Genomic DNA, 13724 nt, shown 5'->3' on the forward strand with positions numbered 1-13724 from the left:
GTCTGAAGCTATACAACCAAAATGCGGACTGGATTTCGTTCAAACAATTCCTTCAGACTAAAATTCAGTGCCCGAAAATTACAACCATTTAGCAACTAGAGTCAGAAGTTAACACATTTGCGAAAGACATTCAACAGGCACCTTGGGATAATACTCCGGAGATAAAGCGGAAAATTAAGTTAAGTACTCCTTTCGCCGCTAGGGCCTTCGGCCGAAATCTATAAAAACCGGCCAAGACCCGGGGTAACCAAAGTATTTTATTACGTTATATTGTTTTACTTTATGTTCATTAAATTTAAATAAGAGAATATCCATATGCGTGGAACTATTGTTTATACTCATTTTAATTTCAAATATATTTTACAGACACACTTGTTTTTATTAGAACTTCGTTTGCTAAATAAAGAAAGAGAAATTTCCGTAAATTGCTCATATTTGCTTATTATCAGATGGCAGCGCTCCATTTTCTCATAATTGTTATCACATAAATAATTCTCACTACAAGTGTAAAAAGTGATTTTTAAAGTAGAGATTTCTTACTTATAAAGCCCGCATAAGGTGTAAATTGTAAATTTGTTTAAATGCTTACAGTTTAATTAAATGAATTTAAAGCGAAAGATGTGCATAAAGTGTCTTAAATGTAGTGAAATAGATTGCTGAAATATTCGAATTTTGGGAACTTTTAAACTTTAAAGTCGAATATCTCTTTCCAGTGCAAAGCGTGGAAATTGAGTTTTTGCCATCCAACAGCACATCCAAGCCGCAGCCCTTTGACATGGAAATGGTTATTAATTTGGCTAACAGCATTGATGCAAAAAATTTTAATTGCGCCATATCAACAGCCATACAAATTGCTTATAAAGCGTGGAAAAATATGAGCATATGATGTATTCAAAACTGCTTCCGTATTTGGGGTAAAATATTAAATCATGATTTATTGGAGGGCAGTTCATTGAACATAGGTAYTTTTCAGGTTATCTCTAAATTCCGGTACTTTTGAGGAATACGGCGACAACGAAGTTGCTGTATCTGGTATGTTGACAGATAATGATATGTCGGAAGAAGTTTTGCATATAAATAACGAAGTGGCGAGGATGATAATGACGCGGAAGGAGGTGAAATTTTAACCAACATACAAGCCAGAGCGTTAATTCCACAACTAAAACTTTTTTTCAACATATAATGTACCTGACAGTGTATTTGATAACGTAATCAAAATGAAATAAGAAACTCAAGGGACTGTGAGAACTGTGAGAACTGTCAAAAGCATAAGATCATAAAAAAAGCTTGAAGTTTCAAAAAGATTTTGTTCTATTTGCCAGCGCTTTTGACAATAGATTTCGTAACTATGGTTGCCGATACTTTTTTCTTTCTATATTGGCACACAAACATTTTATCACATAACCATTTTCGATAATTTCAAATATTTAACGTATATATAATAAAATAACGTTTCACAAAAAACTAGTTAAAATTAAATTTAAAAAGTACTTAAACTATTAATAATGTTTTGTTTGGCGTTTTGATCCACAAGATATTAAGTAAGTGGCTACAGTGCTTTAAACATCTCTGCCGTAACTTTATTTATTTTTTTTGATAAAAATTGTGGCAGTTTAAGAATATTTTTTATTTAACCGCTATTTTTAAATTAAATATGTTCCATGTTCCAGGAAATGTTAATTAGTGAAATTGAAAAACATTAATGCATCTGGGACAAAACTCAGTTGTGTTACAGGGACAGAAATCAAAAGAAACTGGAGAGGGTAAATATATGTTATGAAAATTAAAAATGTATCTAATTTTATTTTACACATTTATTTTTAAAGAGGCTCATTGTCGCAAAAGGTTTAAATCTTTGCGTGACCGCTACGCCATAGAATTAAAATTGCAGCACCAGACCAGTGGAAAGGAAGTAGCACCTTTAGGATGAACTGGTATTTCGCGCTCTTAACCTTAAAAAAGTCGCACTGAGAAAGAAAGTATATACCCAAGTAAAAATATTGCTTACAATTGTGCATATGATACACTAATGTATATATACGTACATATTATTTTAGGACAACAACAAATGTAATAAGTGACGCGGAAATTGATTTGGAATCATCATTTAACCTTGATTTCAATCAAAGCGGGGAAATAATTTTAGAAAAACAAAATACAGTGCCAGTTCCTCCTAAGAAAAATAAGCAAACGGAAAAGAATTTAGAATGCGTTCGTAGAGAATGTGAGCGAGTTTTTGAAAAAAAAGCCTCATGATAATATCTTGGAAGCAATAGGTTCTGCAATATGTTCACCAAAAAATTCAAAATTTAAATGAAATGCATTACATTAATGTATAAGTTTTATATAATATTCATATGTACATATAGATGCAAAATATTATTAATCGTATCGTATATCTAAAAATGAATCGCAAAATGTGTTGGTAAGTGCATAACTCAACAACGCCTGGTCCAATTTGGCCAATTCTTTTTTCTAAATGTTCGCTGAGCCTCAAAGATGGTTCTTACGGAGAGAAAAATTCGAATAATTGCCGGAAAAGCCCTAAAAAACAGCCCTTACAAACGAAAGAATGTTTGTTTGTTAGTAACGGCTCGAGAACGGCTGAACCAATCTGTTAGATGCTGGATGTACTCTGTTGAGTTGCAAAAAAGAGGTTTGCCGCACGCACACATTCTTATTTGGATGGTTGATTGTGGTTACACAAGATCAAATTGATGAAATCTTTCTGCGGAAATTTATGATGCAGAGAAAGATCCAGTATTATACGAGGTGATGAATACCAATATAGTTCATGGACTTTGCGGACATCACAATTACACTTCGGTTTGTATGTCTGACAATAAATGCTCGAAACACTATTAAGGTGCTTTTCTTTCGCACACAAATTAGAAATGATGGATAAGAGCGCATATCGGCGTCGCTCACCAGACGACAATGGCAGAACATTCAGCATTCAAAGCTGACAATACATGGATCGCACTATATTCACCGCTATTGTCTAATTCACATTCAAAACTCATTTCACTGTTGAGTACTGTAGTATGATGAAATCGATAAAATACGTTTGTTAATACGTCACCAAAGGAAGCAACATGGTGGTTATTGGCCATGAACGATACGGTCGATACGTGAACTGCAATAAAGCGCTTTGTAGGATATTTACTTTCGTAACTATGGTTGCCGATACTTTTTTCTTTCTATATTGGCACACAAACATTTTATCACATAACCATTTTCGATAATTTAAAATATTTAACATATATATATATATGTATATATAATAAAATAACGTTTCACAAAAAACTACCAAGTACCATCAATCACCGTATCATCTTCATATATATTAATGAAGTTAGCACTTAGGTAGTTACCATTTTATAAAATTGAGCAAAACGATACAGCGCTTTAAAAACTTTTCAGCACTATTTGGTGACACATAGCACATATGAATGATTCTCCATTCAGAAGTAAATATGCCAAAAGTAGTCCTATACAGACAGACATCTACCTAGATAAGGCATTGATAAATGCCGACGAAGGGTAATGGCGAATCTACCATAATGCAGGTGGCCTCCAAGCTGGTATATCCTGGGTGATGCTGAATGGCCCGCAGCCTCCACGGCCTTACAACTCCTTGGACGACCTTTGGCTTTAGAATTTTTTATTTGGATTTGGTAGAACACTGAGCTGGTGGCGGCAGCATTCGGGCACCTGAGTATGATGAGGTGACAGTCATCAGAAATGGCTGTCGGGCTAACCACCCCCGTCCCGTTAAAACCCTGGCAGGCCTCAGAGTACGTACCCTTCCCGTCGTCGTTAAGTTGGCGTGATAGTTGAGGTGAATCCTTATTTGCGCTGGTCGGCTCTGAACGCATTGCCTCATAAGAGCGTACGTCAACCCTCGCCTTCGCCTCATCACGGAGATAACCTTGGGACCATAATCATTCTCAACCCTTCTCGTGCTCAGCTGTGAATTTTGGTGCTCTGTCGCATTTGTTTAATTTATATTCAAAACTTTATTGTGAAAATATTTGGATTAATTGTTCTTTTAAGATAAGTATCAGTGTTATATTATGCTATTGAAGCTATTGAATTTACTTTAATTCTGTGATGGCTAATTTAAATTTATTGTGCTGAGTCATTTTCAATTTATTTTTATTGCTACATTTTAAATAGTGCAATTGTTAGTGTTAATTTATATTGCTTACTTAAATTTCTTTCTTGTTTTTATTCGTTTCCATCTTTGTCCTCAGTTGTTCGCGAGTTTCTTACTTTTCGTTTGTTACAGTGCATCTTAAACTGCTCGCTACATAGGTTGTTATCTTTGATAACCAACTATTTTTATTGMATTCATTTCTTATAAATATTTTTTGTATTTCTCTTTTTACTTTTATTATTTAACATTTTTATATTTTTGTTTAATATTGTTTTTGTTTGCTCTGTGAAAGGCGAGTCGGAACGCTTTGTTTCTTGCTGGCTTTGTGATGGGCTTGCCCATCTTAAATGTGCTGGACTGACAGGTAGGATCTTGGATTCTATTCTTGACAGKAAGGGATTGCGCTGGTCTTGCTTAAAATGCAGACCAACTGAAATTGAATTGTTTAAGGTTTTTAAGCAGGCGCGCAATAGTTTCAAGGAGATTGGTCGTGAGCTTAAAACCCTTACTGAAAAATTTAGGCGTTATGAAACGCTGTTTCAATCGTTTCAATGTCTAAATATTCAGGAAGAGAATCCAAAAACTTCATCTAAACGTAAACGTCCGTCTGATGWAGATACCACTGTATCTTCCTTAAAAAGAATGCCCCACCCACTATTGACCTCATTAATCTTTCATCCCCTTGTCCTCAAGGAGAGAAGGTTCCGTCTGCTCAGGACACTGAGAAAACCGCTACTGAACWCGGTAAGCGGAAAACATCTCAAGATCCGCCTCCAAATACCTACAAGTCAGCTAATAAAAACTTAGTTATACCGCGGMAAAASGMAATTTTTATCTCGAGATTTGCTGCGGATACCKYAGTCGRTGATATAAWAAGTTACATCTCRTCGMAATTAAAAACGGCAGATACAGACGKCCGTAAATTTAAYKTCAASTAYAAYCGGGATATTTCGTCGTTTAAGATGGACGTATCCGCTTAGAGTTTTCAACTAAGACTTGACAACTCATTCTGGTCATCTGGGGTCTTTGTGCGCGAATTCGAGCACAAACGTGATAAGCCCCCTGTAGTTATCACTAAAATGCCAAGAAATTCCGTGAATACAAAAAACTAATTGACAACAATTCGCTGACTATTTATTATCAAAATGTTAGAGGTCTTAATACAAAACTTTCCGATTTGTATTTAAACAGCATTCACTGTAACTTTCTGATTTTGCTTTCACAGAGACTTGGCTAAAGCCTTACATTTTTGATAATGAAATACTCAACAGCGAATTCGAAATCTATAGATATGACCGGCTGAACAGAAAAGGAGGTGGTGCCTTGTTTGCTGTTCATTCTTCCATTCGAAGAAGTCGATGTTTCGCATGCAGACTTCATAGAATTTAAGTGCAATCGCATTTGCGCTAATAGTGGCCATATATACTTAAATTTATCTTTTATACCGCCTCACTCGGATATATCTGTTTATATGCAGCATGCTTCATTAATAAATATTGTTTTCTCAATGGCTAACAATACTGATTCCATGACTGTTTTGGGGGATTTCAATTTACCGTGCGTGCGTATCATGGAAAACTATAGATGATCACACCATTCCTATTAGTACTCGCTTATGTTTTAACGAGTTTTTAGATGAAATATCGGGGTTACTCATAATAATACACAAGATCCTTGTTTTCTGATCAACTTTGCGAAAGCTAATTTGAAGAAGATTAATTACGAACTTTCTAAAGTAACTTGGCCAGATTACAGTGGCAATATTGAATTTAGTGCTTCCCACTTTAATGAAACTATTTTAAACTTATTTGAAAAATATGTTCCGAAGTGTGTTGTTACTCAAAAAATTAGTTCTAATTTATGCTTCTCGAAAGAATTATGCAAATTAAAGAACAGAAAGTCTCGTGCTTTTAAACTTTTTAAAAAAAACTGGTTTAGTTGCTGACTATTCAAAATATTCTAAATTGTGTCGACAATTTACTGAACTTAACAAAATATGTTATAATAATTACAATAAATAAAGTAAAAAATAATATTATACGTAATTCAAAACTGTTGTATGGTCTCGTCACCTCCAAATGCAGGATTTCTAATTTTCCGTCTGCTATGAAATAAGTCTAGTATGTCTAGTAACAATAATCTCTGAGTTCTTCAAGTCCAATTACTCTCCAAAATCTGAAAAAAACGTTCCGCATCAGCACAAGGTATGTTCGATTTCTGTCATTAATGCACCTACCATTTCCGAAGCAGACGTCTTATATTAGAACAATCATACAATTATGGCCCAGATATGATTCCCTCGTGCTTTCTTAAAAAATGTGCCACATATATATACCATCCCCTAGCAAAACTATTTAATTCATCTCTTATGAAGGGCTTATTTCCATCCATATGGAAAAAGTCATTTATAATTCCTTTACATAAGAGTGGATTTAGGTCATCTATTGAAARCTATAGGGGAATAGCAAAGTTGTCTGCAATACCTAAACTTTTTTCGTAAAGGGAAATCTACAATAACTAATTTGCTTGAATTTGTATCACATGTATCAACTTGCTTTAGGGAGAATAAGAACACTGATATTATATACACAGATTTTAGTAAAGCTTTCGATAAAGTATCCCATTCAATTCTTTTGAATAAACTTGATCTTCTTGGTTTCCCACCAATATTTCTAAAATTGGTGGCTTCTTATCTTAGTAATAGAATTCAACAAGTCATATTTTCTGACATAATCAATGTTCCTTCATGCGTTCCTCATGGTAGCCATCTTGACCCAATTCTGTTCTTGTTATTTATGTATAGCGAAAGATGTCAGTTGCAAACAGACTTAACAACCTAGTTTCTTGGTGTGTTAGAAATGACATACCATTGAACCTTAAAAAATGTAAAACGATGTGCTTTTCACGTAGATCTGTAGACCCTACTTCATGCAGTTTTGTTGATCTAGGAGTAAATATGGACCCCAAACTCAATTTTAGTCTTCACGCATCTTCCACGGTTTTTGAAGCTAAAGGCGCTCTTAGTTTTGTTAAACGTTGGTCTAAAGAATTTAGAGATCCGCTTACCAGAAAAATTCTTTTTACATATTTGGTGAGGCCTATATTAGAGAATGCATCTGTGGTTTGGAACCCTAGTTACCAAGTCCATTCGGATAAGTCAGATTCCATTCAAAAACAATTTTTAAATCATTTGCATTGGGACTCCAGTTTAAATCTTCCCCCTTACACTAACCGTGTAAAACTTATAAATCTCTCTACACTCGCTAGTCGTACGGAGATGCTTGGTATAATATTTCTTGTAAAACTCCCGAGTGGGTCAGTCTGTAGCCCATCTCTTTTATCTGATATTAACTTTAACGTTCCCGCTCGCACTACAAGGCACTACAAGGGTCCACCTTGCTTTAAAAATYTTCTAGAACAAATTTTGAGCAAAACGAACCATTCCGCCACATACATATGTCATGATTTCCGTTCTCATTCCAGCACATTTGATATAACAGACTCACTCTTTACCATTCAAAAAATTAATTTTAATTCTTAATTTTGGCTATTAAAATTTTTGTTTCTGTAGCTGAGCATCTTAAGATGCTACGCTTAAAACTCTCTTGCTTTTTATGACTCGGCTATTTCCGCTCGTTCGCGGATTACGCCCCTCGCGTCGGTTGGCCGGGAGGAGGGTAATCGTTGGGTATTATTATTATTATTATAAAACGCGACTACCTTTCCGGGGGACGAATAGCGGCTCCGAGTGCGAACCCTTTGTGCATGGACAATATCTCTAACAACAACAATGACTAAACAAAAACTTTGACGGAAAGACGACGAAGGGAGGTGAAGGGTTTTCGAAATCGACACCTACCGTACAAAAACATCAGTAGGTGTCTTTTCTTCAAGTAGCAGAATGGGGGAAGCGATCGCAAACCCGTCGGCAAGAGAGGCAGCGAAGGGTGGAGCCTTCATATGAGGTGGAATCTCCAGCACTAGCAGAGGAACCTCTGCTAGAATTAATAAAGGCTCCACAGGGGTAGAAGCAAGGCAGCTTTAGCAAGGAAACTAAAGTCAGACCACCGATTGGCGGCCAAAATTGTGGAACAAGCATATTGCTCAGATACCTGAGTGCTAGCACACTCGAATGGGTCAAGAAGGTGCTGAGCGAACACGATATGGCAAGGCCGGGAGAAACCTCGAACGGGAAATGCGCCAATCTTTAGCGAAATCGCTAAAAGGGCTGGTTCTGTAGTCTTYGTTTTAAGCCTCGTACAACTGTTTGAGGAGGTGCGACTTGGGCTATGAACTATCGCTCCTGGAGAAGAGTCTGAATAATGAAATTCCTCCAGAWTAACCTCCAACAAGCGAAGGTGACCTCCGTTAATCTACTGCTTCGTCTGGAATACGACGGAGCTGATGTCGTCCTGATCTAGGAACCGTGCCTGACTGGCAATGGGATCTCTGGTTTGAGGAAGAAGAGCCATAACCTGCTGGCGATCGAGGATGCAGGTGGGAACAGAGCCTGTATGTTGTTAAGAAATTAATTAACGGTATTTCTTTTACCTAAATTCAGCAACACTTACATAGTGACAGCCACGTACATGCCACACGATGATAACGTGGAGCCACCTGCTTTACTGCTGAGGAGGACCTTAGCTGAAGCGTCTCAGACTGGTACCGACGTCATCATTGGTTCCAACGCAAGCTCGCGACACCCAATCTGGGGTAGTTCGGCTACCAATAATAGAGGTGAGTCGCTTTTTGATTTTATTGTTAGCGAAAATCTTCGCATATTTAATTGGGCAAACTCTCTAACTTTTGTGACTGCAGGTAGGGAGGAGGTTCTTGGCCTCACCCTAGCCTCGCATGCTGATCTCAAACTGAAGGGTCCTCGACGATCACTCCTTTTCAGAACACAGGTATGTCGGATTTAGTCTAGTCGAAGAAGGACCGCCTAGGAAATCTTTCAGGAACGGCTGCCGGATGATGCCTATGCAGACGATGTAGCACTTATGGTCAAAGGAAAGTTCCTTATCACCGTTTACGAATTGACGCAGGGATATCTCAGCGTTGTAACAGAATGGGCGATCAGAAGTGGGCTCGCCATTAACCCAAATAAAGCAGAAATGGTTTTATTCAGCAAAAACTAGAAGGTCCCGGTGGCACCGTTGCCGCAAATGAGAGGTATTCGCCTAACCGGCGGATACAGTGAAATATTTAGGGCTCATCCTAGATAAGAAGCTTTCGGGAAAGCCAAATATTGAGGAGACAGCAAAAAAGGCATCTATTGCTTTATACTGCGGTAGAGGAGCTATTGGGAAAAGATGGCATCTATTGCTTTATACTGCGTTAGAGGAGCTATTGGCAAAAGATGGAGTCTTTCACCGAAAGTGGTCTCTTGGATCTATGACACCATAGTCAAGTCCATCTTGTTTTATGGTGTCTGTATGTGCAGGAGAGCTTTAGGGAAGACCACACGTGCAAAGAAACTCGAAAGCATTCAACGGACTTGTAATCAGCATGTCCGTTGCATTAGGATCCACACAAACCAGGGCACTTAATGCAATTTTGAACATAACGCGGGTGGACATTGCCAAAAGGTGTATAGCCGCGAAGGTGGCTATCAGACTCAGAGAATCTGGATTTGACTGCACACCAGATCATCTGGATTATTAGTCGCCATATCGAACTCTAGCGGCTCCTTCCCTACCCATATAATGACAAAAGAGATATGGGTGGGAAGAAGCCGTTAGACTAGAGGGGCAGCAAGCTTCTTCACGGATGGGTCAAAGCTTGGGGAGAGGTTGGTGGAAAGGTCTACTGTCCGGAGCTCTCTATCAACTCCTGTTTTAGACTTCCCAACTACTGCAGTGTATTCCAGGCTGAGGTTGCTGCCATCAAGGTAGCAGCAAATCTGCTGCAGAGTGCATCAACCATCAGAGAAGTGACCATTCACTCAAATAGCAGAGCGGCAATGCTAGCCTTCAACACATTCACAGTGCGTTCATCGTTGGTCGAAGAATGTTTAACGTCGCTATCTCTACCAGCGAGAGTTTTTGTGATTAGACTGGTATGGGTGCCGGGCCACAGCGGAATCTCAGGTAATTGCAAAGCTGATGAGCCTGCAAGGAAGGGCACCTAGAATCATTATCGGTAGAATGTCTTATCCACCGAACTGGCGGATGTTGAAGATAAGCGGCTTTGTATTTATGTATTGGCTAAAAAACGTTTCGCCAATCTGTAAGTCTGAACACGGGCGTTCTTCTCAATGGCTTCACAAAGGATTACATTATTAGTATACGGTTGATTTCTGATTAGCCATCTAGCCTAACCTAACCTAGTTTCCATAATTTGGAAAAATGGAAAAACACCCCCATCGCGTTGACTGTCATATGCTCCAATATTTACACATGTAAACGAGTAGTTGGCATCACATATTACCAACAGTACGATTCTGTAATTGACTTTATAATTATAAAACATTGATCCTGAATTCGATGGACATATAATTTTAATATGTTTTCAATCGATGGAATCATATTCCACAATAATTTAAATTCATTCGGAAGGCACCGTCACATAGAGTTGCGACAACAATTTCCATATTACCTCAGATGTTTATCCTTCTGAAAGTTATCCGTATTAGTCCAATCCAATGCACAAACCTATGAAATTGTCGAACGGCACTGTGAGCCAGGTATCTATCAAATGATAAGAGAACATAAAATAACAGAAACGTTATACAACCATAATTTACTAACAATAGGATTATAAAAATTGAACAGTTCAAGAGGCATTCTTAGTGGCTTCTGAAGAGTTCCTGCCAAGCTTGCCCAAAGTGCTTTCAAATAGATCATGATTCGGTCTATCTAAATGCAGTTCGCGTTCCCAAAAAGTTTATCGTTGGCGTATTATTATTATTTTTTTTTATTACGGAAAATATTTGAATATAATTTTTTTGTTTGATGTTTAGTTTAATTATGACAACCATGAAAAAATACACTTTCTTGCAGTATTGCACATATTATTATGTGAACAGAACATTTCCTTAAACAACCGAACATTTGGCGCGCAACATGCATACAAAATAACAAACAAATATATATGCACTAGCTGACCCCACAGCCATTGTCCTGCGTGAAATTATGTGTTTTGAAATGAAAAGGAAGTTGAAAATATCATTTCATTTTTTTTCCAATGTAACGCAGCTCGATAAATAAAATTGTTTGGTTTCTGATCCGATGTATAGAAATGATGGTTTCCTAACTCTGGCCGTGTGAAAAACATACCATTTCCAAATTTATGCTACACACTATGCGACTATCCTTGTGTCCTGTTGATTGTCATCTCACATGAAATTTTCACTGGAAACGGAATACGTTTGAACCCTTGTATTCGATAGTGCGTCATAATCAGTAGTGTTCTAACTTTGAGACGCAAATAATGTGGTGCCATACCAAGCATCTCCAAAGAATTTAGAAATTCCACTGAATAATTCTTGGCGTCGTCTTCATTGCCAAGACGATCGATCGATTTGTAAGAGTGCAAACCTTCCGGAATTTATCTTTGATTTTCCAGTTTAAGTCAACAACATCGGTATTTTCGGCAGCTATCGTAGTTACGATAATTTGGCCAATGCCCGAACATTCGAGATGAGTTTATCTTTCGTGAATTGATAAACGGCAGATGAAATTGACATCAAACCATCGGAAGTATTAACCGGAATTGACCCATTTCCAATCCTTAGTAAATACGATGTAAAATATCTTCGGCAGAGTAATTTTTGTTCGAATCTCATAATTGATGCGGATTTGAAGAAATTATAATCGCGAAAAGTGCGCGAACTTCACTTGCATTCGAAGTAGCTATCGAATAATCCATTGTTCGATTCTAGTAATTATGTTCTTCTTCTTCTTGATTGGCGTAGTCACCGCTTGCGCGATTATAGCCGAGTTAACAACCGCGCGCCAGTCGTTTCTTCTTTTCGCTACGTGGCGCCAATTAGATATTCCAATTGAAACCGGGTCCTTGTCCACTTAGTCCTTCCTGCGGAGTGGAGGTCTTCCTCTTCCTCTGCTTCCCCCGGCGGGTACAACATGACCTAGCCAGCATAGCCGCTGTCTCCTAATTCGCTGAACTATGTCAATGTCGTAGTATATCTCGTACAGCTCATCGTTCCATCGAATGCGATATTTGCCGTGGCCAACGTGCAAAGGACCATAAATCTTTGGCATAACTTTTCTCTCGAAAACTCGCAACGTCGACTCATCCGTTTTTAACATTGTCGAAGCCTCTGCACCATATAGAAGGACGAGAATTATGAGTGACTTATAGAGTTTGGTTTTTGTTTGTCGAGAGAGGACTTTGTTTCTCAATTGCCTACTCAGACCGAAGTAGCACCTGTTGGCAAGAGTTATCCTGCGTTGGATTTCTAGGCTGACATTGTTGGTGGTGTTTACGCTGGTTCCAAGATATACGAAATTTTTTACTACTTCAAAGCTATGACTATCAACAGTGACGTGAGAGCCTAGTTGCGAATGCGACGTCTGTTTGTTTAATGACAGGCGATATTTCGTCTTGCTCTCGTTCACTACCAGACCCTTTTGGGTTGCTTTCTTGTCCAGTCTAGAAAAAGCAGAACTAACTGCGCGGGTGTTGAGGCCAATGATATCWATATCATCGGCATACGCCAGCAGCTGTACACTCTTATAGAAGATGGTACCTTCTCTATTTAGTTCTGCAGCTCGAACTATTTTCTCCAGAAGCAGTTTAAAAAAGTCGCACGATAAGGAATCGCCTTGTCTGAAACCTCGTTTGGTATCGAACGACTCGGAGAGGTCCTTCCCGATTCTGACGGAGCTTTTGGTGCTCCTCAACGTCAGCTTACACAGCCGTATAAGTTTTACAGGGATAATAAATTCAGACATCGCGGCATAAAGGCAGCTCCTTTTCGTGCTGTCGAAAGCAGCTTTGAAATCGACGAAGAGGTGGTGAGTGTCGCTTCTCCTTTCACGGGTCTTTCAAAGATTTGGCGCATGGTGTCTGGTCGGTTGTTGATTTTCTAGGTGTGAAGCCACACTTATAAGGTCCAATCAGTTTTTTTACGGTGGGCTTTAATCTTTCACACAATACGCGATAGAACCTGATATGCGAAATTGAGGAGGCTTATCCCACGGTAGTTGGCGCAGATTGTGGGGTCTCCTTTTTTGAGAATTGGGCATAGCACACTTAAATTCCAATCGTAGGGCATGCTTTCGTCCGACCATATTTTACAAAGAAGTTGAAGCATGCTCCTTATCAGTTCTTCGCCGCCGTGTTTGAATAGGCGGGTAATTGTTATTTGAACTTCTTCCTGGTCAGGCAATGGAACGTCTTCTCCATTGTCATCGATTCGGGAATCGGGTTCGCCTTCTCCTGTCCTTGTGCGGTCACTTCCATTCAGCAGGCTGTAGAAGTGTTCCCTTATTAATTTAAGTATGCTCTGGGCATCGTTGACTAAGTCACCTTTGGGGGTTCTACAAGAGTATGCTCCTTCTGTAAGCCGCCGCATTTTTTCGTAGAATTTTCGAGCATTACC

General features: G+C 38.5%; 1 long non-coding RNA gene across 1 annotated transcript; it reads left to right on the forward strand.

Moving 5' to 3' along the window:
* The first annotated feature begins 1447 nt into the window (after positions 1 to 1447).
* Positions 1448 to 2288, forward strand: LOC108968752. Its single transcript, XR_001993354.1, has 4 exons — positions 1448 to 1541; positions 1671 to 1763; positions 1827 to 1991; positions 2058 to 2288. It is a non-coding gene; the product is annotated as an uncharacterized LOC108968752 (long non-coding RNA).
* Positions 2289 to 13724: the final 11436 nt, after the last annotated feature.

Source organism: Bactrocera latifrons, unplaced genomic scaffold (assembly GCF_001853355.1).
Source record: "Bactrocera latifrons isolate USDA-ARS-PBARC rearing strain unplaced genomic scaffold, ASM185335v1 scaffold_229, whole genome shotgun sequence".
Taxonomy (NCBI): domain Eukaryota; kingdom Metazoa; phylum Arthropoda; class Insecta; order Diptera; family Tephritidae; genus Bactrocera; species Bactrocera latifrons.